This window comes from Trachypithecus francoisi, unplaced genomic scaffold (genome assembly GCF_009764315.1).
Source record: "Trachypithecus francoisi isolate TF-2019V2 unplaced genomic scaffold, Tfra_2.0 Lachesis_group16, whole genome shotgun sequence".
NCBI lineage: Eukaryota > Metazoa > Chordata > Mammalia > Primates > Cercopithecidae > Trachypithecus > Trachypithecus francoisi.
In genome coordinates, this window is record NW_022681461.1 from 93,539,801 (window position 1) to 93,565,958 (window position 26,158).

The 26,158-nt window shown below is 44.3% G+C and overlaps 1 protein-coding gene across 5 annotated transcripts in view; it reads right to left on the reverse strand.

Annotated features, from left to right (window-relative positions):
- The window catches only part of UBAP1 (ubiquitin associated protein 1), a 75,804-nt gene extending 56,144 nt beyond the window's left edge, over positions 1-19,660 (reverse strand). For 2 of the 5 annotated variants that reach the window (XM_033238286.1, XM_033238285.1), the window contains exon 1: positions 19,425-19,654. The gene's annotated coding sequence lies outside the window, so the exon portion shown is untranslated. Of the gene's footprint in view, positions 1-19,424 lie in introns of all 5 variants that reach the window. The other 3 variants (XM_033238282.1, XM_033238284.1, XM_033238283.1) reach the window with 3 other exon arrangements.
- Between the last annotated feature and the right edge of the window lie 6,498 nt (positions 19,661-26,158).

Below are 26,158 nucleotides of genomic sequence, written 5' to 3' on the forward strand. Positions count from 1 at the left end.
ACTCTCTGTACTCCGTATTATCTCTGAAAATGTTCTGTAAATATAAAATTATTCCAAAACAGAAATAGGGTCTCAAAAAAATTAAAATTAAAAATAAATAATAGGCTGGGCACGGTGGTTCACGCGTGTAATCCCAGCACTGTGGGAGGCCAAGCCAGGCGGATCACGAGGTCAGGAGTTTGAGACCATCCTGGCTAACACAGTGAAACCCTGTCTCTACTAAAAACCCAAAAACTTAGCCAGGCGTGGTGGTGTGCCCCTGTAGTCCCGGCTACTCGGGAGGCTGAGGCAGGAGAATTGCTTGAACCCGGGAGGCAGAGGTTGCAGTAAGCCGAAATCACGCCACTGCACTCCAGCCTGGGCGACAGAGCGAGACTCCATCTCAAATAAATAAATTAAATAAATAAATAAATAAATAAATAAATAAAACAAGTCCAAGAACATGATGGTGGAATAGGAGGTCCAGGTTCTAGTTACTATCACAGAAATGCCCATTAGTAATTATCCACAGACAAGAATACCTTTGTGAAAATTCCAGAGCCTAGGCCGGGCGCCGTGGCTCACGCCTGTAATCCCAGCACTTTGGGAGGCCGAGGCGGGCGGATCACGAGGTCAGGAGATCAAGATCATCCTGGCTAACACGGTGAAACCCCGTCTCTACTAAAAATACAAAAAATTGGCCGGGCGCGGTGGCTCAAGTCTGTAATCCCAGCACTTTGGGAGGCCGAGACGGGTGGATCACGAGATCAGGAGATCGAGACCATCCTGGCCTACACGGTGAAACCCCGTCTCTATTAAAAAATACAAAAAAAAACTAGCCGGGCGAGATGGCGGGCGCCTGTAGTCCCAGCTACTCGGGAGGCTGAGGCAGGAGAATGGCGTAAACCCGGGAGGCGGAGCTTGCAGTGAGCCGAGATCGCGCCACTGCACTTCAGCCTGGGCGACAGAGCGAGACTCCGTCTCAAAAAAAAAAAAAAAATACAAAAAATTAGCCGGGCGTAGTGGCGGGCACCTGTAGTCCCAGCTACTCGGGAGGCTGAGGCAGGAGAATGGCGGGAACCCGGGAGGCGGAGCTTGCGCCACTCACTCCAGCCTGGGCGACAGAGCTAGACTCCGCCTCAAAAAAAAAAAAAAAAGAAAAAAGGAAATTCCAGAGCCTAGTGCTTAAGCACTCCCTTGGAGCACAAATACCAAAAGCCACATTAGAAGGGTAAAAGTGACTTGACTTTTTTTTGACTGCATCGCCCCTCACCAGGCCCACATGGGGCCAGAGAGTGATCCCCTGGGCCTATAGTTTCTGCAGTGGGAAAATGAGAGCCCGAGGCAGACGGGCTTCCCCAAGTTTCCCGGGTGCTTCCCAGGAGATCCACGTCTGTCCTGCCTCACAGGGAAGAAATGGGAGGGCTAGACCACTGGAGTCAGCTAGGAACAAAGAAGCGGGTGGGGCTCACACCAACCAGTATGCGAATCATGACAATGCGAATCATGACAACGAGACCACATCCCTGCCAGTGGCCTCACCCAACCAGAGAGCCCAACCAGCAGCTCTGCCCATCTACAGCATATCTATCCAACAAGCACAGTCAACAGTTGTCCCTGGGTTGACTCCTGTGCCAGTGGTCCAGTCTGACCTCAGCTGAGCACAGCCTATGGCCTCACCTAATCGTATAGCTGTACCTCCAACTCCAAACGACCAGATAGTCCAACCAGACAGCCCGGCCACAGAACCCGTCTAACCTTGGAGCAGGGCCAGCAGCCCTATCCAGGCAAAAAATTCAGCCAATGTCTCCATTCAACAGCAAAACACAACATACAACCCCACCTGATTGCAGAATGCAGCCTATAGTCCTACCCATCCTGACCGGGGAAATTCCAGAGTGCAGCCTGCAGCACTCCTCAATCACAGAGCAGCCTGGCCTAAACGTGGAGCCCAGCCAGCTGTCTCTCCTAACCTGAGAGCCCAGCCAACAGACCTGCACTGGCCTCAGACCCCAGAGACAAGCCCCACCTAACCTCAGAGTATGGGCAGCTACCAAGTTCAACCAGAGATTCCAGTAGCAAGCCCTGCTTGCCCACAGGTACTACCAGCTGACCCATCCAGAACCCCAGGCTAGGCTGACTGCTGAAGGTCTTTCCTCACAGAAATGAACTGGTAAAGACTAAAAGAGGTGACTACTTCCTCAAATGCACAGAAACCAACACAAGGACAAAAAGATCATTAAGAATCAAGGAGGGGCTGGGCGCAGTGGCTCAAGCCTGTAATCCCAGCACTTTGGGAGGCCGAGGCGGGCGGATCACAAGGTCAGGAGATCGAGACCATCCTGGCTAACAAGGTGAAACCCCGTCTCTACTAAAAAAGTACAAAAAACTAGCCGGGTGAGGTGGCGGGCGCTTGTAGTCCCAGCTACTCGGGAGGCTGAGGCAGGAGAATGGCGTAAACCCGGGGGGCGGAGCTTGCAGTGAGCTGAGATCCGGCCACTGCACTCCAGCCTGGGCGACAGAGCGAGACTCTGTCTCAAAAAAAAAAAAAAAGAGGCCGGGCGCGGTGGCTCAAGCCTGTAATCCCAGCACTTTGGGAGGCCGAGACGGGCGGATCACGAGGTCAGGAGATCAAGACCATCCTGGCTAACATGGTGAAACCCCGTCTCTACTAAAAAATACAAAATAGCCGGGCGAAGCGGCGGGCGCCTGTAGTCCCAGCTACTCGGGAGGCTGAGGCAGGAGAATGGCATAAACCCGGGAGGCGGAGCTTGCAGTGAGCTGAGATCCGGCCACTGCACTCCAGCCTGGGCGACAGAGCGAGACTCTGTCTCACAAAAAAAAAAACAAAAAAAACAAAAAAAAAAGAAAAAAGAATCAAGGAGGCCAGCTGTGGCAGCTCACGCCTGTAATCCCAGTATTTTGGGAGGCTGAGGCAGGTGGATCACCTGTGGTCAGGAGTTCAAGACCAGCCTGGCCAACATGGTGAAACCCCATCTCTACTAAAACTACAAAAATTAGCCAGGCATGGTGGCACATGCTTGTAACCCCAGCTACTGGGGAGGCTGAGGCAGGACAATTGTTTGAACCCAGGAGGCAGAGACTACAGTGAGCTGAGATCGTGCGACTGCACTCCAGCCTAGACAACAGAGCAAAACTCTGTCTCAAAAGAAAAAAAAAAAAAAAAAGAAGAACCAAGGAAACATGATACCATAAAAGAAAATGAATAAAATGCCAAAAAACAACCCTAAAGAAATGGAGATCTATAGAACTGACTGACAAAGAATTCAGAATAATCCTCTTGGCCAAGTGCAGTGGCTCTCACTTGTAAACCCAGCACTTTTGGAGGCCAAGGCAGACAGACTGCTTGAGCCCAGTCAGTTCGAGACCAGCACAACATAGTGAAACCCATCTCTATAAAAGAAAAAAAAAATTTAATAAAAATTAAAATAAATAAATAAATAATCCTCTTAAAGAAGGTCTGTGAACTACAATAAAACACAAATAACCAGCCAGGCACAGTGGCTCACGACTGTAATTCCAGCACTTTGGGAGGCCAAGGCAGGTGGATCACAAGGTCAAGAGTTCAAGGCCAGCCTGGCCAACATAGTGAAACCCCATCTCTACTAAAAATATAAAAATTAGCCGGGTGTGGTGGCACACACCTGTAGTCCCAGCTACTCAGGAGGCTGAGGCAGGAGAATCACTTGAACCCAGGAGGTGGAGGTTGCAGTGAGCCGAGATTGTCACTGCTCTCCAGCCTGGGTGACAGAGTGAGACTCCATCTCAATTAAACACACATACACACACACACACACACACAAATAACAATATTAGAAAGCCAATACATGAACAAAATGAAAACAAAGAAACAAATAATAAAAACCAAATCTTAGAGTTGAAGAATATAATGAGTGAACTAAATAATTCAATAGAAAACTTCAACAGCAGACTCAATCAAGCTGAAGAATCAGTGAAGCTGGGTATGATGGCTCACGCTTTAATCCCAGTGCTTTGGGAGGCTAAGACAGGAGGATCAATTGAGGCCAAAAGTTCAAGATCAGCCGGGGCAACATAGTGAGACCCCCGTCCATATTAAAAAAAATTTTTTAGGCCAGGTGCCATGGCTCACGCCTGTAATCCCAGCACTTTGGGAGGCTGAGTAGGACAGATCACCTGAGGTCAGGAGTTCAAGACCAGCCTGGTCAACACAGCAAAACCTTATCTCTACTAAAAATACAAAAAATTAGCTGGGCGTGGTGGTGCACACCTGTAATCCCAGCTACTCGGGAGGCTGAGGCAGGAGAATCGCTTGAACCCCGGAGGCGGAGGTTGCAGTGAGCCAAGATCGCGCCATTGCACTCCAGCCTGGGCAATAAGAGTGAAATTCCGTCTCCAAAAAAAAAATTTTTTTTAATTAGCCAAGCTTATTGGCGCACACTTATGGTCCCAGCTACTCAAGAGGCTGAGGTAGGAGGATAAACTTCAGCCTGAGAGGTCGAGACTGCAGTGAGCCATGACCACACCACTGCACTACAGCCTAGGGGTCAGAGCAAGACCTGGTCTCAAAATAATAATTAATAAATAAATAAAAAGCCAGCAGCTTTTTATAGAAACTTGGCAAACTAATTTCAAAAATCACATGGAGCCAGACATGGTAGCATGTTTGTGTAGTTGCAGCTACTCAGGAGACTGAGGTGGAAGGATCACTTGAGCCCAAAAGTTGGACAGGCCAGCCTAGGCAACATAGTGAGACTCTATCTCAAAAAAACAAACAAACAAAAACACACACAGCAAAAATTTGTATAGAAATCCAAAGGACCTACAATCTTACAACTTTCAGAAACTTTCTTTTCTGATTTCAAAATTTATTATACAGCTATGATTATCAAGATAGTGTGATATTGGCATAAAGATAGACGAATACATCAATAGAATAGAACAGGTCCAAATATAAATATGGAAAAAATATTTTAGAAAGGGTAAACTTTTCAACAAAAAGTGCTAAAATAGATACCTATGTGCAAACAAAAAAAATCTTCCGTTCACATGACATCATACATAATTAAGTCAAAACTAATCATAGACAAAAAAGTCAAACCTAAAAGTATAAAACTTCAAAAAGAAAACATCTTCCTGACCTTAGATTAAGCAAAAATTCTTAGATATAACAACAAAAGCACAAACCATAAAGGAAAAACTAAAGGGGACTTCAGCGAAATCAAAAACTTCTTATAAGACACTGTTAGAGGAAAAAAAAAAAAAAACTTACCTGAATGTATGAAATACATTTAAAAAGACCTCTGTTCTCTTCTGAATCTACTAGTGAAAAGACAAAAGAAAAAAAAAATCTGTGTATGTATACGCACAGAAAAAAAGATAAAAATATACAGGGATGAATAAAGTAAGTTTGAGTAAGAAATGTCAGGGGTCAAGTCTCAGTTCTGCAACTTACTAGGTTACGTATCCCTTGCACAAATTAACATCTGAGTTTTAATCAATAAAATGCGAATAATAGGCTGGTCCACTGGTAGTGGCTCATCAGAACTTATTCACAGCAGTGTTACTAACATTGGTATACAATCCCCCACTGCTAAATTTGACTGGCTTAAAAAAGAAAAATAAGGCCGGGCGCGGTGGCTCAAGCCTGTAATCCCAGCACTTTGGGAGGCCGAGACGGGCGGATCACGAGGTCAGGAGATCGAGACCATCCTGGCTAACATGGTGAAACCCCGTCTCTACTAAAAATACAAAAAACTAGCCGGGCGAGGTGGCGGGCGCCTGTAGTCCCAGCTACTTGGGAGGCTGAGGCAGGAGAATGCCGTGAACCTGGGAGGCGGAGCTTGCAGTGAGCCGAGATTGCGCCACTGCACTCCAGCCTGGGCGACAGAGCGAGACTCCGCCTCAAAAAAAAAAAAGAAAAATAAAATAGGCATAATAGCAACTATCTCATAAAGTTATTGTAAGGATCAAATGAGATAATGCATACAAAGTGCTTAGAACAATCTGAACACATGGCATAATGTTTTCAATAAATGTGAGCTCCACAAATATTTTATACAAATATTCTAAAGTGGATATTTCCAATGGTGGCTTAAAAAAAATTTTTATTTTCTTTTTATACATCTCTGTATTCTAACTTCTCAAAATAGCTATTACATATTCTTAGCAATATAATTTTTAGCCCTCAAAATGAATAAAAAATGAAACAAATAAACCTTTTATGTACAGTTGTACATAAAATTAGTAAAATGACCAGAGGATATAATTATTTGAAGTGACTTTAGAACTCAGTACTCTAATTGCATACATCAGTAAAATATATTTGTAGTGTTATGACATACATTGGTTTTCATCCACTGTTCCTGGTTCATAATTCCCACAGCCCTAATTACAGTCTTCTGGTAGAGTACTGGGTGTGTTAGGTCTCAGGGGCAGGTCTCACGAAACAAAACCTCTTCCTCTGCCCTACTTTCACCTGCCTCAAGAAAGAACTATAATCTTTCCCCACCTTTCTCACTGTGGGTCTTAACACCCACCCCAGCGAGGGGACTGCCCTATACCCTGAGAGAAGGCATGCTGACATCATGAAGCTTCCACAAAAGCCCAAGAGGACTGGACTGGGTTCAGAGAGCTTCTGGAGAGCTGAACACCTGGAGGTTCCTGGATGGTGGCACCCAAGAAGGGTAGAGAAGCGCCACACCTCTTCCCCCATACCTTGCTCTATGCTTCCCTTCATCGATATCCTTTGTAAGATCCTTCAGAATAAACAAATAAATTTCAGTGTTTCCCTGAGTTCTGTGAGATGCTCCAGCAAATTAAACCCAAAGAGTAGATTATGGGAACACCAACATGAAGACAGTGGGTCATAAGATACAGGGCCCCAGACAGGAAACCGGTGTCCAGGGGTGTGCAGGCAGTCTTGAAGACTGAGCCCCCAACCTGAATTGAATTGGAGAACACCCAGCTGGTGTCCACTGCTTGGTGCACAGGGGAAAAACCCCCACACTTTTGGTCACAGATGTGTTCTATGTTGATTACTGTTGTGGTGGTGTGAGAGTGGAGGAAGAATGTGGTCTGAGAGTTTCCCCTACACAATATTTTTATTTTATTATTATTATTATTATTTTGAGACAAAGAGTCTTACTCTGTCACCCAGGCTGGAGCGTGGTGGCGCAACCTTAGCTCACTGCAACCTCCACCTCCTGGGTTCAAGTGATCCTCCTGTCTCAGCCTCCTGAGTAACTGGGATTACAGGTGCATACCACCACACCTGGCTAATTTTTTGTATTTTTAGTAGAGAGATGGGGTTTTGCCATATTGGCCAGGCTGTTTTCAAACTCCTGACCTCAAGTGATCTGCCTGCCTCGCCTCCCAAAGTTCTGGGAATTACAGATGTGGGCCACTGCGCATGGCCCTCTCTTACACACTATTTTAAGAACATAAAGAACAGCAAAAATTTTAGATTGTACTTATTAGCTATAATAGCAGTATTACTATTTCAAAACCCTTTTTACATGAGTTCAATATAGAAAATAAGTAATTATAGTTGTAAAGAACTAGTATTTTTATATAAAAGAGGAAAGGCAAAATATTTAAAGTCCTATAATTCTAAAATCTAAATTACAAATATATTTCTTTGCAGGGGCTAAAAGTTAAACAAATAATAAATATCATTCTGAACTTGTGATTTTAAAAAAGTACATAGCCAGGCTTGGTGGCTCATGCCTGTAATCCCAGCACTTTGGGAAGCCAAGGTGGGACAATCGCTTGAGGCCAGGAGTTTGAGACCAAACTGGGCAACATAGCAAGACCCCCCCCTAAAGAAAACTGAAAAATAAAAGAAGAGTTCAAGGCTGAGAGAGGTTGGTTTTTAAATTGGAAAGATGAACTAGAACTTCAGATCTTTTTCTTTTTTTTTGAGATGGAGTCTTGTTCTATCGCCCAGGATGGAGTGCAGTGGCCTGACTTCAGCTCACTGCAACCTCCACCTCCTGGGTTCAAGTGATTCTCCTGCCTCAGCCTCCTGAGTAGCTGGGATTACAGGCATGTGCCACCACACCTGGCTAATTTTTGTATTTTTAGTAGAGACGGGGTTTCACCATGTTGGTCAGGCTGGTCTCACACTCCTGACCTCATGATCTGCCCGCCTCAGCCTTCAAAGTGCTGGGATTACAGGCGTGAGCCACCATGCCTGGCCTGAACTTTAGATCTTTCAACTCCTTGTCCACAGTTCTGCCATTACAATACAAGCTCTCATAGCAAAACGCACTATTTAAAAAGTTTATACAGGCCGGGGACCATGGCTCATGCCTATAATCCCAGCACTTTAGGAGGCCATGGTGGGAGGATCACTTGAGGTCAGGAATTAGAGACTAACCTGGGCAACACAGCAAAACCCCGTCACTAAAAAAAACTTTTTTAATTAAAAAAACTTAAAATTAAAAAAAAAAGTCCAAGGCTGAGAGAGGTTGGTTTTTAAATAGGAAAGCTGAACTAGGACTTTTTTTGTTCGCAAATCCACTTTTACTTTTCATTAGTTTAAATCCTTGAGGGGTACAACATCATGTGAATTCTGTGTCCAATGGTCTTAGCAGGAACATTCCTTTGGAATTTGGCACGGACCATGTCTGTTTCCATGGGTGCAAATTACCTTTCCACAGATTACTCTGGTTTTGTTTGGTTTGCCACCAGGAGTTACCGTGTTGTTCTTTGCTTTGTATACATAAGCACAAATCCCTTGCCCAAATAGAATTCAGTTTCATCTCAGGCATAAACACCTTCAATTTAAAAAGTTATGTGCTCTCTTTGATTCTGGAGACCCCACTTTTAGCAAACAAAAAATGGCCTTGGACCACAGCATTGCAGACACATTTGCCTTTTAGAAGTCCTATTCCCAACAAGCCTCTAAAGGCTTCAAGATGGTGGAAAAAGTAAACTACAACTTTCGATCTTTCAACTCACTGTCCAGAGTTCTGCCATTACAATATAATCTCTCATGGCTAAAGACACTATTTTAAAAGTTTACACAGGCCAGGCACAGTGAATCACACCCACAATCCTGGTGCTTTAGGAGGCCACGGTGGGAGGACTGCTTGAGGCCAGAAATTTCAGACCAGTGAACATACTGAGAATAATAAATAAATATACTCTCAAGCCCACACCAGAGCTACTGACTCAGAATCTACATTTTAATAATACATCCAAGTTATCCATACACACACTAAAACTTTGAGAATCACTGATCTAAAACAGTGCTGTCCAACAGAACTTTCTACACTGATGGAAATATTTTATATCTCCATTGTCAATGTTGGAGACATATCAGACAGGGCAGATATAGAATGTCTCAAATTACAACTGCACCTAAACATAATTTCTTATACTACTAAATGAAATAAATCTCCATTACCCTAATACATATATTCTTCCACTAAATATAATGCCAATAATACATCCAAAGCAGGCTGGGCACTGTGACTCACGCCTGTAATCCCAACACTTTGGGAGGCTGAGGCAGGTGGATCACTTGAACTTAGGAGTTGGAGACCAGCCTGTGCAACATGACGAAACCCCATCTCTACGAAAAATAAAAAAAAAAAAAGAGCCGGGCATGGTGGCATGAGGCCGCAGTCCCAACTACTCAGGAGACTAAGGTAGGAGAATCACCTGAACCGGGGAAGTCAAGGGTGCAGTGAACTGTGACTGCATCACTGCACTCTAGCCTGGGCAACAGAGCAAGACCCTGTCTCAAAAAAAAAAAAGAAAAGAAAAGACCGAAAGGAAAAAAGATTCACTATTAAATTACAAGAACTGCGGGGCATGGTGGCTCAAGTCTGTAATCCCAGCACTTCGGGAGGATGAGGAAGGTGGATCCCCTGAGATGAGGAGTTCGAGACCAGCCTGGCCAACATGGTGAAACCCCATCTCCACTAAAAATACAAAAAATTAGCCAGGCTTGGTGGTGAGTGCCTGTAATCCCAGCTACTCAGGAGGCTGAGGCAGGAGAATCACTTGAACCCGGGAGGCGGAGCTTGCAGTGAGCCGAGACCGCACCACTGTACTTCAGCCTGGGCGACAGAGCAAGACTCCGTCTCAAAAAATAAACAAACAAATAAATTACAAGAACTAGCTAATATTTCTTCTTCAAGAAAACGGATAGGACAGGACATAAACAATTAAAGACCTTCCATGATTTTTGTTTAAGATTTTAATATAGGCCGGGCGCGGTGGCTCAAGCCTGTAATCCCAGCACTTTGGGAGGCCGAGACGGGCGGATCACGAGGTCAGGAGATCGAGACCATCCTGGCTAATACGGTGAAACCCTGTGTCTACTTAAAAATACAAAAAACTAGCCGGGCGACGAGGCGGGCGCCTGTAGTCCCAGCTACTCGGGAGGCTGAGGCAGGAGAATGGCGTAAACCCAGGAGGCGGAGCTTGCAGTGAGCTGAGATCCGGCCACTGCACTCCAGCCTGGGTGGCAGAGCAAGACTCCGTCTCAAAAAAAAAAAAAAAAAAGATTTTAATATAAAGTTTTTTTAACTTTTAAGTTCGGGTGTACATGTGAAGGTTTGTTACATAGGTAAACTTGTGTCATGGGGGTTTCTTGTACAGATTATTTCGTCACCCAGGTATTAAGCCTAGTACCCGTTAGTAATTTTTCCTGATCCTCTCCCTCCTATTTTTGCGAAAGTATTTTCAGAAAACAAAAGTTGTTAAGTTTGTTTCCTTTTGCTAGAATATCTCAGAAATACAGTAAACCTTTGATGAAAAAATGAAATATTTCTGGCCAGGCACAGTGGTTCATGTCTGTAATCCCAGCACTTCGGGAGCTGAGATGGGTGGATCATCTGAGGTCGGGAATTCAAGTCCAGCCAGACCAACACGGAGAAGCCCGTATCTATTAAAAATACAAAATTAGCCGGGCATGGTGGAGCATGCCTGTAATCCCAGCTATTCAGGAGGCTGAGGCAGGAGAACTGCTTGAACCCAGGAGGCGGAGGGTGCGGTGAGCCAAGATTGCGCCATTGCACTCCAGCCTGGGCAACAAGAGCAAAATTCTATCTCAAAAAATAATAATAATAATTAAATATTTCCAATTTTGAAAGTTCACAAACTACCCCTAAAGTCTGCTCCAACAGTAATTTTTAATTTGGCTGACCATTTGACCCTGAATTCCACCCATGGAGCCAGATCACTTATCTCATAAGGTGTGCTATAAGACACAATGATCGGCCAAGAGAATCACTTGAACCCTGGAGGCGGAGGTTGCAATGAGTCAAGATTACGCCACACTCCAAGCTAGGCGACAGAGCGAGACTCTGCCTTTAAAATAAAATAAAAATATATACATAATGATCTACCAGAAGAAAGAAATGGGGAAGTTACTGCCCATATCCTTCCCTGTGAAACTACTGAAGGAAATGTTAACACTCCCAAACTATAGAAAGATTTTAGGATTAGGAAGATTCCATTCTTACCAATAAGGCTGCAAACCCCACCTGGGACCAAGACCATGATGATGAGATAAAGCAAAAGACAGGCAAAGCCAGCCTAATCTTTTTTATTATTTTTTCTTTTTTTGAGATGGAGTTTCTCTCTTGTCGCCCAGGCTGGAGTGCAATGGTGTGATCTTGGCTCACCAAACCTCTGCCTCTCGGCTTCAAGCAATTCTCCTGCCTCAGCCTCCTGAGTAGCTGGGATTACAGGAATCCACCATCATGCTTAGCTAGTTTTTGTATTTTAAGTAGAGACAGGGTTTCACCATGTTGGCCAGGCTGGTCTCAAACTCCTGACCTCATCAGGCGGTCCGCATGCCTCAGCCTCCCAAAGTGCTGGGATTACAGGTGTGAGCCACCACACCCGGCCCAAAATGGCCTAATCTTGAGTTTTCAATAGGTTATTAACGGAGGTTGGGAATAGGCCAGTGGTAGTAACAACAAAGAAGGCAGGGAGTTAAAAGTTAGCTGAAAGTGCCCGGCATGGTGGTTCATGTCTGTAATCCCAGCACTTGGGGAGGCCGAAGCTCAAGAATCACTTGAGGCCAGGCATTTAAGACCAACCTGGGTTAACAGGGCAAGATCCCATTTCTTTAAAAAAAAAAAAAAAAAAAAAAAGCTAAAGACTAACATTAGCATTCAAATCGTTTAACTTTGTTGCTCTCTTCTATCTACCCATCAAATCTAATGGTAACTAAAAATTTCCTGTTACACTTCTCTGTATTTCATGAGGGACACTTTAAACTGTGATATTTACATAAGTAAGGATTCCCAATGATCTAAGAGCATGCCTTTCATAAATGTCAAAGGCATACTATATATCACTAAACAGTATTTGTAGTGTATTTTTAATCTGGTGGTTGTTTTATTTTTTTTTTTTCAGTGAACCCAGATTACTCAGGAGATGTTTTATATTTCAGTGTGATCTTTGCCCAGATCAAATATTCGACTCCTTAGAAGAACAATTCCTAAAGTCAAAGTAATCACTAATCTTCTCACGGAAAAAAGAAAACATGGTTCTTAGCAGCTTTAATACGCAACATAGAAAAATCAATGCCACCAAGATGTATATATGTATTTATACATATAACTTAAGTCATAAGGGTTTAATGGTAAGTAGGAGACACACAAGTCCAAGGAATTGGACAGTTTCTTTTTTTTAAAAAAAAAAAAGCAAAAAACATTCTTCTAAGATGTTTCCATATCAACTCTTCCACAATCCACAATTATTCTTGATAAGATAGGAGACACACAAGTCCAAGGAACTGAAGAGTTTAAAAAAAAAAGAGAAAAGCAAAATACGTTCTTCTAAGATGTTTCCATATCAGCTCTTCCACAATCCACAACTGTTCTTGATAAAGCCCAATACTGTAAAAACTAGACATCAAAAAAAATTTGAATATATTTTAGTGAAAGTGCTAACAGCTTAGACTGAGCGACACACTATCAATTGTATATAATACTGTCCACACAAGAAAGGTCTCATTATCAAATCACATTAATATTTAATAAGATGCACATCTCATTCATAAATCTGTTGGTGTCTCAGTTTTCAACAATGTACGAAACCGACATGTAAAGCACAATCCAGCCTCCTTTTAAAACCCTGCAGCCCTATAACTTCAAAGATAACAAGAAAGCAACTTTTAAGAAGTCTGCCTTTGTCATCAAGCAGACATTGCAACTAAACGTCAGATGAGATACCACATTATAGATAGGTATACTACTGTATTTATTAAAACAGCATGCCTGGCAGCAAAGAAGGATTTCCCAAATTTGATACAAGCACAAACCGGCCGGGCGCAGTGGCTCACACCTATAATCCCAGCACTTTGGGAAGCCATGGCAGGTGGATCACCTGAGGTCAGGAGTTCAAGACCAGCCTGACCAATATAATGAAACCCCGTTTCTACCAAAAATACAGAAATTAGCTGGGCGTGGTGGTGGGCGCCTGTAATCCCAGCTATTCGGGAGGCTGAGACAGGAAAATTGCTTGAACCCGAGAGGCAGAGGCTGCAGTGATCCAAGACCATGCCATTGCACTCTAGCATGAGCAATAAGAGCAAAACTCCATCTCAAAAAAAACAAAAAAACAAAAAAAAACACACAAACCACGAAGGACTGAAAAATTCAGTTCATTAAAATTATGAGCTTTTCTCACCAGAAGACTATGAAGAGATGAAAAGTCAAGTCATAAATTGGGAAAGGATATTTGTAACCTATAAATTAACAAATAATTAGTATCCAGAATATATAAAGAACTCTTAAAAATGAATCAGAAAAAGGGAAACAACCAAAAAAAATTATATAGGCAACAAAATTGAATATACACTTTGCAGAAGCACAAATGACTAATGAATATATATGAAAAGATGACCAGGTTCAGGAAATGCTGATAAAAAACACCATTTCAAACAATTTCAAACCCACCAGATTAGAAAAAAAAAATTAATTTAAAGTCTGACAATATCAAGTGTTGGGGAAGAAGTGAAGCAGCCAAAACACACACTGCTGGCTCTTGACTCAGTAACCACAAGATTTACAATTACCATGAGCCAATTCAGTGACTCAAACACTGGAAGTGTTTGGTAAGCATTAAGCAATTGATAATGACCAATCAAGCATTCTGAGAACACATGAGGATTACTGCCAAATATAAATTTTGGCCCTTAATGAACCAGATCCAATCTGACTCAGCAATATAAAAAAGAAACTTTCAGCCATTTATCCAGTTTATCCAGTTTATTTTGTGAAGTACAAAATAATCAGGTATTCATTTCCTCTTAGAATACTGATGACATAATGTGACTAAAATTTTAATGAACCATTTATCATTCCAGTTACACTATTATTTCAATGAAAACAAGCAGTTCACACTAGTATTACTTTAAAACTAGTGCTTATACCTTGTAGGAATTGGAAAGGTCCAGTGGCCACCTAAGAGGGGCAAAATGGCATAAAAGAATGCAGCATAGGCATTGAGATTGGACAGATTTCAGTTCAAATTCACTCTACCTAGCTGTAACTTAAGTTACACAACCTCTGTGATCCTCAGTTTCCTCGGTACATAAAAAACACGCACATCACAACCTACCTACCTAATTCAAGTGTGAGAACTGAGTGTTTTTGTTTTTGTTTTTGTTTGAGACAGAGACTCGTTCTGTCGCCCAGGCTAGAGTGCAGTGGCATGATCTCGGCTCACTGCAACCTCTGCCTCCCAGGTTCAAGTGATTCTCCTGCCTTAGCCTCCCGAGTAGCTGGGATTACAGGCACTGCCACCACACCCAGCTAATTTTGTATTTTTAGTAGAGATGGGGTTTCACCATGTTGGCCAGGCTGGTCTCGAAATTCTGACCTCAGGTGATCCACCCGCCTGGGCCTCCCGAAGTGCCAGGATGACAGGGATGACTCACAGTGCCCGCCCAAGATTATTTCTTTTGAGGTAGGGTTTTGCTCTGTTGCCCAGGCTGGAGTGCAGGGGCATGATCTCGGCTCACTGCAGCCTCAAGCTCCTGAGCTCACGTGATCCTCCCACCTCAACATCCCGTGTAGCTGGGACTATAGGCATGAACCACCAAACCCAGCTAATATTTCTGTAATTTTTGTAGAGATGGGTCTCACTGTGTTGTCCACGCTGGTCTTGAATTTCTGGGCTCAAGCAATCCGCCCGCCTGGCATTTCCAAAGTGCTGGAACTACAGGCATGAGCCACTGCGCCTGGCCAAGTATTTAACAGGGCCGGGTGTGGTGGCTCACGCCTGTAATCCCAGCACTTTGGGAGGCCGAGGTGGGCAGATCACCTGAGGTCAGGAGTTCGAGACCAGCCTGGCCAACATGGTGAAACCCCATCTCTACTAAAAATACAAAAATTAGCCAGGCATGGTGGCAGGCACCTGTAATCCCAGCTACTAGGGAGGCTGATGCAGGAGAATCACTTGAACTCGGAAGGTGGAGGTTGCAGTGAGCCGAGATCGCGCCATTGCACTCCAATCTGGGGGATAACAGTGAGACTTCATCTCAAAAAAAAGGACTGGCTGGGCGCGGTGGCTCACACCTGTAATCCGAGCACTTTGGGAGGCCAAGGCGGGTGGATCATGAGGTCAAGAGATCAAGACCATCCTGGCCAACATGATGAAACCCTGTCTGTACTAAAAATACCAAAATTAGCCGGACGCGGTGGCGCACCGTCTGTAGTCCCAGCTACTTGGGAGGCTGAGGCAGGAGAATCGCTTGAACCCGGGAGGTGGAGGTTGCAGTGAGCCGAGATTGTGCCACTGCACTCCAGCCTGGCGACAGAGCGAGACTCTGTCTAAAAAAAAAAAAAAGGAAAACAAGTGTTTAACAATCCTGGCTCATTAGTATATACCTAGAGTCAGCATCCTTTCCTCTGTGAATCTTGCTACTTCCAACTAAAATTTCCAAAAGCTGAAATTGTTACTCTCAATTCATAGGAAAATATTACTGTTACCTTCAAGTTATTTTCTAATGTTACAGGACACTGTATGTTACAGGTTGGAAGAGCACTACTCTGCTTGCTTCTTTTTTCTAATTGAACGTACTTTTCCCATAAGAAATTCTGGGCCGGGAGTGGTATCTCACGCCTGTAATCCCAGCACTCTGGGAGGCCGAAGCGGGTGGATCACCTGAGTTGGGGAATCCAAGACCAGCCTGACCAACATGGAGAAACCCTGTCTCTACTGAAAACACAAAATTAGCCGGGCATGGTGGCACATGCCTGTAATTCTAACTACTCAGGAGGCTGGGGCAGGAGAATCACTTGAACTTGGGAGGTGGCGGTTGCAGCGAGCTAAGATGGCACCATTGCACTCCAACTTGGACAACAAGAGCGAAGAAGCTCCGTTTCAAAACAGAAAAAATAAATTCTGAAAAATCCTATTATTTCCTTAGAAATCTGGAAAAGAGGATGGATTTTCATTTGTTTTGGTATAGAAGCAGGGATTCTCATTCTGTGTGGGAAACTAAACCCAGGTGATTTCTAAGCTTCTTTTCAGTTCGAGGTTGTTTTTTTTTAAATTGTTAGAAAAAAAGTTTATTTAATGTGTTAAGGCACTCTGTATTATCTTTTGCATTTCTTGAGAAAGACTGTCTAAAAAAAAACCACCTGATTAATGATTAATAAATATTTTTAATGAATGTGTAAGAAAAAAGATTACTCTTAATCTACATTTGAAAAATCTCAATACATTCAATAAAATAATTAAAGAACAGGAAAAACTTATAACATTGGCATTTACACTCAGGGCTAATGATATTTCAATTACAATGCTGAAAATATTCAGTAAAAATTTTGGTCACTGAATTAAACGTCAGGGATCCAGCTGGGCGTGGTGGCTCACACCTGTAATCACAGCACTTTGGGAGGCCAAAGCGGGTAGGTCATTTGAGGTCAGGAGTTCGAGACCAGCCTGGGCAATGTTGTGAAACCCCATCGCTACTAAAACTATAAAAATTAGCTGGGCGTGGTGGTGGCTGCCTGTAATCCCAGCTACTTGGGAGGCAGAGGCAGGAGAATTGCTTGAACCTGGGAAATAGAGGTTGCAGTGAGCTGAGATCACGCCACAGCACTCCAGCCTGGGCAACAGTGCAAGGCTCGGTCTCAAAAAATAAATAAATAAATACATACATACATAAATAAACATCAGGGATCCTTAAATACCATAGTTAAAAGATACGCAAGATAATGTGACATTTGCCAGTCAAAAATACGTGCACTAGCAGCTCATGCCTCCCAGCAGTTTGGGAGGCTGCGGTGGGAGGATCACTTGAGCTCAGGAGTTCAAAATCAGACTGGGCAACATAAGGAGACCCCAACTCTACAAAAAAAATTTTTCATTAAAAAATACACTAGCAATCATTGATGAGACTTGTCTACAGATCTACTGTTATCTTTTCAGAATACTGTTACTGTCTTCTTCAAAATCAAAGTGAAAAAACCTTTCAGATACACAGAAGAAATGCCATGATTAGGAAATCAGTCTTAAACACTAAACGAAAGAGAAATTGAAGAAGTTTTTATATTTACAGAGTTTAATTTTTTTTCCTTTGCCTTCTTTAAAAAAAAAAAATCACACAGGCCGGGCGCCTGTAATCCCAGCACTTTGGGAGGCCAAGGCCAGAGGATCATTTGAGGTCAGAAGTTCGAGACCAGCCTGACCAACATGGTGAAACCCTGTCTCAACTAAAATACAAAAATTAGCCAGCCGTAGTGACAAGTGTCTATAATCTCAGCTACTCGGGAGGCTGAAGCAAGACAGTCACTTGAACCCAGGAGGCGGAGGTTGCAGTGAGCCAAGATGGCGCCACTGCACTCCAGCCTGGGCAACAGACCGAGACTCCCTCTGGAAAAAAATAAAAAGAAACAAACAAAAAAGTTTTTTTTCCAATGAGGTCCTAGCAGGTTAGCAAAGTTATCTGCTGTGCAATGACAGCGATGGTCACTGACTAAAGAAACATTAAGTTTCACATCTCCATAATAATAATGATTGTTATTAATGCAACACACAGTAGGTATTCAATAAACACAATGAATTAATGGAACTAGAAACAAAAATTTAAGTAATAAAATATCACTTATAGTAAGTTAATGCGGACAATGTAATTATTTTAAGACTTGAGACATTTCACATTCTTTGCCATAATACGAAACTTTTTTGAGTCGGAGTCTCACATTGTCGTCCAGGCTGGAGTGCAAATGACACGATCTCCGCTCACTGCAACCTCCGCCTCCCAGGTTCAAGCCATTCTCCTGCCTCGGCCACCAGAGTAGCTGGGATTACAGGCGCCTGCCACCACGCCCGGCTGGCTTTTTGTGTTTTTAGGAGAGACGGAGTTTCATCATGTTGGTCAGGCTGGTCTTGAACTCCTGACCTCGTGATCCGCCCGCCTAGGCCTCCCAAAGTGCTGGGATTTCAGGCGTGAGCCACAGCGCCCGGCCAATACGGAAACTTTTAGTTTAACTAGGTTGGGACATTAACTAGAAAGAACTATCACTAAAGACTAAGTATCTTCTTTTTCCCCACCATCAAATCTGACAAAATTAAAAAGGAAAACATCCACCATATCTAATCAAATTCTCAAATGCTAATAACTGAAAAGACAAAGCACTAACGAGTAAAGTTAGAATAGAATATATATAATACTTAACCAAATTACCAAATATGGTTTCACAACACTGCATGGTGACTAAAAAGTATCAATATTTTATTTCAGTTTAACATAAAACGTATTTTTATGCCCAACCACACTTTTAACACGCTAGTCTGGAAACACATTTGGCAACAAAGGTCAAAGATCACTGATATAGCTCAAATAAATGAACCTGACGTTCCACAAGAAAGACTAGGGCGGTTCCTGAGGCCCAGGTGGACTGTATAGGTAAGCCTACACCCAAGAAACAAAAAAGGTGGATAAACATACCTGGAGAAGACCAGACAAAGCCAAAGATATCCCCCAAAATCACTCAACTCTGGTCTAGTCTCCACCCTTTCTCCCCAATCTCACTGCCACAGGGAGAACTCAATCTACACCGCACGTCCCCAGCTCACCCTAAACTCCCCACCACTCACCTTCTTTACTAAAACCTGGGTCCCCCTCCCTGACATCCTCTAGTTCCCACCAAGCTCTCAATCCAGCCCGACACAAGTCTACTATGCCTGTCTTCCAGTAGGGTATTAGTCTCCTTAATCCGAACTCATTTTCCCGCATCCCGTTTACCCTCCGCCCCTTCAACTCCAGTCCCCTCACTCCGACCCTTCTCCCAGAATCCTCCCCAAATCGCGGCTCTCCGGCCACTTTTCCCTCCCACCTACCAGCTCCGGCGTCTTTCACCTTGCTCGGACCCCCAGCCCGTTTCCTAGTCTCCCAGTACCGGCCCCCCTCCCCCAACTCCGCCCCTCTTCCCCCTCCCCCAAAGGGAGGCCCCCCTCACCTGAACGCCGCTGCTGCCGCCGTCCCAGAAGCCGAAAGGTGCTGGCACCGGCCGGCCTCCGAGGCTCGGTCCCCGCTGAGCTCCCGACGGCCCCTAGGGAGAGCGAACGCCACCACCTCCAACTCTGCCCGCTCCGGGCCAGGCCGTCACCGTAGCCACCGCCAGTGCCGCAGCCGCCATGTTGAAGTCCTACTTCCCTCCTCCTTCCCCTTACCGCCCCACCCCTTTGGGCGTCTGACGTCATGGCGCCGCGCTCCACACGCCCGGACCAATGGGAGGAGCCGACGGTGACGTAGCTAATCTCCCTTCTAGCGAGGAGCTACTCGGCAACCTGGAGCATTGCAATTGGAATGAGTAAACCTTGCTGACCTAAGGGGAAGGAGGAAAGGAGGGGGTCACCAAGAGTGTAAGACCTGGGTTTGGCGAGGCGGCCAAAGCGGGAAACCCAAGAGCCTTGAATCGCGAAGGGATGCCCAAAGAGTTAGCAGCGAGTCCTACTTGGGAATTAAGACGTCTAGCTTCTGTTCAGGGTCAGCGACCTGATACAACTCATACCTCTTCTGGGCCTCACTTTTCCCATGTATTGAGGACTAAGTTGAAAGGTGACCTCTAGGCCGGGCGCAGTGGCTCACGCTTGTAATTCCAGCACTTTAAGAGGCCAAGGCAGGAGGATCGCTTAAGCCTGGGAGGTCGAGGCTGCGGTAGCTGTGATCGCGCCACTGCACTCCAGGAGGGCAACGGAGCGCGACTCTGTATCAAAAGAAAAAAAAAGAAAGTTGACCTCTGACTCTTCCTTCAGTTCTGACATTCTATGGGTTTAAACCAGGTAATCCAATCCCAAGCCTTCACTACCTTCTGTTGGGGGGGGGGTTGTTGTTGTTTCTGTTCGTGGTGTTTTTTGTTTTTTTGAGACAGGGTCTCGCTCTGTCGCCTAGGCTGGAGTGCAGTGGCGCGATATTGGCGCTCTGCAACCTCCACCTGTCGGGCTCAAGTGATCCTCCCACCTCAGCCTTCTGAGTAGCTTGGACTACAGGCGCATGCCACCATGCCTGGATAATTTTTATTATTGTATATATATGGAGAGATGGGGTCTCATCATGTTACCCAGGCTGATCGTAAACTTCTGGGCTCAAGCCTCGCAGTCTCCCAAATTGCTGGGATTATAGGAGTGAGCCATGGCGCTGGACTTCTGTGTCTTTCTATGTCTGCTGGAATTAAGAGACAGAGAATTATTAATTAAATATGATGAATCTTGAGTCCAGGAGTTCAAGATCAATCTAAGCAACATAATGAGACCCCCATCTCTACAAAAAGTTTGGCAAAAATTAGGTGAGCCTGGGCAACATAGTGAGACCTTGTCTCTACAAAAACTCAAAAAATTATCTGGACATGGTGGCACGTGCCTGTGGTTCCAACTATTCAGGAGGCTGAGATAAGAGATCACTTGCGCCTGAGAGGTCGAGGCTACAGTGAGCCAGGATTGTGCCAGTGTACTCCAAACATGGGTAACAGAGCAAGATCTTGTCTCAATAAAATAAAATAAAATGACTAGGCATGATGGCTCTCGCCTGTAATCTCAGCACTTTGGGAGGCCAAGATGGTCAGATCGCTTGAGCTCAGGAGTTTGAGACCATCCTGGGCAACGTGGTAAATCGTCATCTCTAACCAAAAAAAAAAAGTTGGGCATGGTGGTGCACGACTGTAGTGCCAGCTATTAGGCTCTGCAAAGTGAGACCCTGTCTAAAAATAAAATAATTAAAATTGTAAAAAATTATCCAGACATGGTTGCACACATCTGTGGTCCCAGCTAGTTAGGAGGCTAAGGTGAGAAAATGGCCTCAGCCTGGGAGGTTAAGGCAGCTGTGAGCAATGATCATGCCACTGCACTTTAGCCTGGGCAACAGAGCAAGACTCTGTCTCAAAAAAATAAAATTAAAATAAAAAAAAAAATAATGTCGGATGCGGTGGCTCACGCCTGTAATCCAGCACTTTGGGAGGCCGAGGCAGGTGGATCACGAGGTCAGGAGTTCGAGACCAGCCTGGCCAACATAGTGAAACCCCATCTCTACTAAAAATACAAAAAAAAGGCCGGGCGCTGTGGCTCAAGCCTGTAATCCCAGCACTTTGGGAGGCCGAGACGGGCGGATCACGAGGTCAGGAGATCGAGACCATCCTGGCTAACACGGTGAAACCCCGTCTCTACTAAAAATACAAAACACTAGCGGGGCGAGGTGGCGGGCGCCTGTAGTCCCAGCTACTCCGGAGGCTGAGGCAGGAGAATGGCGTAAAACCCGGGAGGCGGAGCTTGCAGTGAGCTGAGATCCGGCCACTGCACTCCAGCCCGGGCGAAAGAGCAAGACTCCGTCTCAAAAAATAAATAAATAAATAAATAAAAATAAAAAAATAAAAATACAAAAAAAAGTAGCCGGGCCTGGTGGCGGGTGCCTGTAATCCCAGCTACTCAGCAGGCTAAGGCAGGAGAATGGCTTGAACCCGGGAGGCGGAGGTTGCAGTGAGCTGAGATCAGGCTGAGGCAGGAGAATGGCTTGAACCCAGGAGGCGGAGGTTGCAGTGAGCTGAGATCAGGCTGAGGCAGGAGAATGGCTTGAACCCAGGAGGCGGAGGTTGCAGTGAGCTGAGATCAGGCTGAGGCAGGAGAATGGCTTGAACCCAGGAGGCGGAGGTTGCAGTGAGCCGAGATCACTCCCTTGCACTCTAGCCTGGATGACAGAGTGAGACTCCGTCTCAAAAAAAAAGTTAACTCTACTAAAAGTCAGAGAGTAGGATGGGTGTGATGGCTCAGGCCTGTAATCCCAGCGGGTTGGGAGACCAAGATAGGAGAATTGCTTGAGGCCAGAAGTTTGAGACCAGCCTGGGCAATATAGGGAGGCCTCGTCTCTACAAAAAAAAAAATTTTTTTTAATTAGCCCTAGGTGGTGCTGCTCACCTATAGTGCTCCCGAACTCAGGAGACACCAGCAAGAGGATCACTGGGTTTCAGGAATTCAAGGCTGCAGTGAATATGATTGTACCACTGCACTCCAGCCTAGGTAACAAAGCAAGACTCTTTCTCAAAAAATTTTTTAAAAAAAGAGAGAGAGAGATAATGGTATAACTGGTCCACTTATTGTTTTGAAAAAAATTTACTTCTCACTAAGAAAGATTTACATTTCTATACTTTCTGGATGCATAAAATGTGTATACACTACCATGTCTACTTCTCTAGCCCTATTTTTTCTTCGGAACTTAAGTAGAGAGAAGATAATATTTGTACTCTGAAGGATACAGCAGTTTTAACTCACAGTGAAAAGGTGTGCATTTCAGAAAGGGGGGTCAAAGTGAGCAGAGAACAGTAAGTCACCAATTCCGGATTCTTTGCCTACGTAGTTCAACAGGTAAATGGCAGCCACACGTTTGTTGAGAGAGCAGTGAGCTGAGCAAGGCTCTTCAGCGTGAGAATCAAAATGGTAGCAATGAATAAAATAGATTGGAGACTGCATGGTAGATTTCTGCATCAAGTAAAAGATTCATACCTGAACTAAAGCAGAAGCAGGGGATGATGGAGTCTGGAGCAAGATTTAGGAGATAGACTCAACTAGATTTAGAGACCTACTATATAGGAGGAAAAACAGTGAAAAAGAACAAGTCATGTTTGGGATCTCTCATTAGAAGTAACAAGACTTAAAGTTTACTGAAGTGCTAAGAGAGATAATAATGAATTCAGCTAGGCAAGCCAAGATTAAGATGATGGCAAAATTTTAAAGAGGGAATGTGGGCTTGGAAATCAGGAAAGAGGTAAGAAGTACACATATGTAGTGTATTGGTACTCCTTGAATAAATAGACTTTTCATTCATTTACTTAACAAATATTATTGAGTATACCAGGCACTGTCCTAAGCACTGGGGATATAGCAGTATACAAAACAGACCCATGTAGGCCGGGCACAGTGACTCACTCCTGTAATCCCAGTACTTTGGGAGGCCGAGGCAGGTGGATCACCTGAGGTCAGGAGTTCAAGACCAGCCTGGCCAACATGGTGAAAACCTGTGTTTACTAAGAATACAAACATTAGCTGGTGTAGTGGCAGGTGCCTGTAATCTCAGCTACTTGGGAGGCTGAGGCAGGAGAATTGTTTGAACCCGGGAGGTGGAGGTTGCAGTGAGCTGAGATCGTGCCACTGCACTCCAGCCTGGGCAACAGAGTGAGACTCCGTCTCACAACAAAAAAAATCTGGGCTGTCATAGAACTTACATTCTAGAGGAAGATAATAGATTATGAAGATGTCCTAAGAAGTATAAAGCGAGGAAAAGGACATAGAAAATATATATGGTCAAGGGTGGGCACAATGGCTCATGCCTGTAATTCCAGCACTTTGGGAAGCTGACGTGGGTGGATCACAAGGTCAGGAGTCCACAAGACCAGCCTGGCCAATATGGGGAAACTCTGTCTCTACTAAAAATACAAAAAAATTAGCGGGGCATGGTGGTGCATGCCTGTAATCCCTGCTACTTGGGAGGCTGAGGCAGGAGAATTGCTTGAACCCGGAGGCAGAGGTTGCAGTGAGCTGAGATCACACCATTGCACTCCAGCCTGGGCAACAAGAGCAAAACTCCATCTCAAAAAAAAAAAAAAAAGAAAAGAAAAGAAAGAAAGAAAGAAATGGAAAGGAAGTGGGGGCATTTCCCTAGAAAAACAAATACCTCTTCACCTTCCTAGAAGTGATTCATACTTGTCAGTTTCTAGGTGTGAATCCCAGTGTTGACTCACCTGGGGCCAGAAGAGGCTGAATAGGATGCCAGTCCTATGTTTCCCCCACCCTATGTCTTTCCCTCTCAGTGCATGTAGACAGTGACCAGCATACTTGCTGGCCTATTAACAGCAATACAGAAAAAAGGGGGCACCAACCTGCACTCTTCCTCTTTCCATCTTCTTTCTCCCTCCCTTTATACACTAGGCATTTGCGATGTCTAAGAACAGAGACAGAAAAAACAGACAACCACCTCTACAATATTTCATTCATTTAGCCGTCCAGTACTGACTAAGTCCCACCATGTGCCAGGTACTGCAAGTTGCAAAGATGGTCCCAAGGCAGCCCAGTGAGGGAAGCAGATAGGTGTCCAGATAATTATGGCACCTGACAGAAAATAAACTGAGTCTGGCCGGGCGTGGTGGATCAAGCCTGTAATCCCAGCACTTTGGGAGGCTGAGGCGGGCAGATCACGAGGTCAGGAGATCAAGACCATCGTGGCTAACACGGTGAAACCCCTGTCTCTACTAAAAATACAAAAAATTAGCCGGGCGTGGTAGCGCATGCCTGTAGTACCAGCTACTTGGGAGGCTGAGGCAGGAGAATCGCTTGAACCCAGGAGGTGGAGGTTGCAGTGAGCAGAGATCACGCCGCTGCATTCCAGCCTGGGCAACAGAGCGACACTCTGTCTCAAAAAAATAAAATAAAATAAACTGAGTCCCCTAAGTAGCACAATCTACGCCTGAGGAGTAGAGAGGAGAGGGAATTCAGGTACACTTGAGAAATTGGGAGACTTCATGGAAAATTGAAGATTTAAGTTAGACCTTAAAGGCCAGATAGAATGAAGGGTGCCCAAAGTAGTGTGGGCAAAGGCATGGATGCAAGAAATTTCCAGGAATGTTCAGGATCAGTAAGTAGAGCAAAGGGTATATGTAGAAGAGCAGAAGGAGATAAGTTTGGAGAAACCAGGAAGGAAGAGGCTTGGCTTGGGTTTAACAGTTTTAAGTCTGTAAGAAAAGTCACTGGCATCCTTGGCAAAGGCATCTTTTCTCCTGGGAAAATCAAGAGAAAAGTTAGGATGAATCCTTAGAACCTTAAAGGTCAGATTGAAACCTTTTGCCCTTCCCCAGAAACTCACAGTTACAACAAAGGACTCAGATCTCTGGTTAACCTCTGAGGCTTCTCTCAATTCTAAGAACGATGTGATGACCATCATATAAAGATGCAATTATCCTGATGACCATGATATAGATAATTTTCCATTCTAACGGATGAATACACAAACACAAAAAGTTATACTAAAATATTAAAAGAGAATATAGAAGAATATTTTCTGAATTATGGGATGGAAAGAACTTGTCTAATCATAACACCAAATGCAGAAGCCATGAAGGAAACAGTTGACAGATTTGATGATGGCAAAAGACCCCATACACAAAGTGAAAAGATAAACTGGAAGAAAATATTTGTAACCTATATAATAGAAAAAGTTAATTTTCCCAATATACAAAGAATTCTACAAATCGGTATGAAAAATTGAATGATTCAGTTAAGAAAAAAAAAAGTGTGTATAGCTTGCAAGAGGAAATTAGCCAAAGAAGAAACACAAATAGCTAGTGAACCTATGAGAAAATGGTCAATATCACCGATAATTTTTTTTTTTTTTTTTTTGAGATGGAGTCTCACTTTGTCGCCCAGGCTGGAGTGCAAAGGCATGATCTCAGCTCACTGCAACCTCTGCCTCCTGGGTTCAAGCAGTTCTCCTGCCTCAGCCTCCTGAGTAGCTGGGATTATGGGCATGTGCCACCACACCCGGCTAATTTTTGCATTTTTAGTAGAGACAGGGTTTCACCATGTTGTTCAGGCAGGTCTCAAACTCCTAACCTCATGATCCTCCCCACCTCGGCCTCCTAAAGTGCTAGGATTACAGGCGTGAGCCATCACACCAGGCCAATAATTTTTAAAAATGAAACAAGGCTCTAATTTT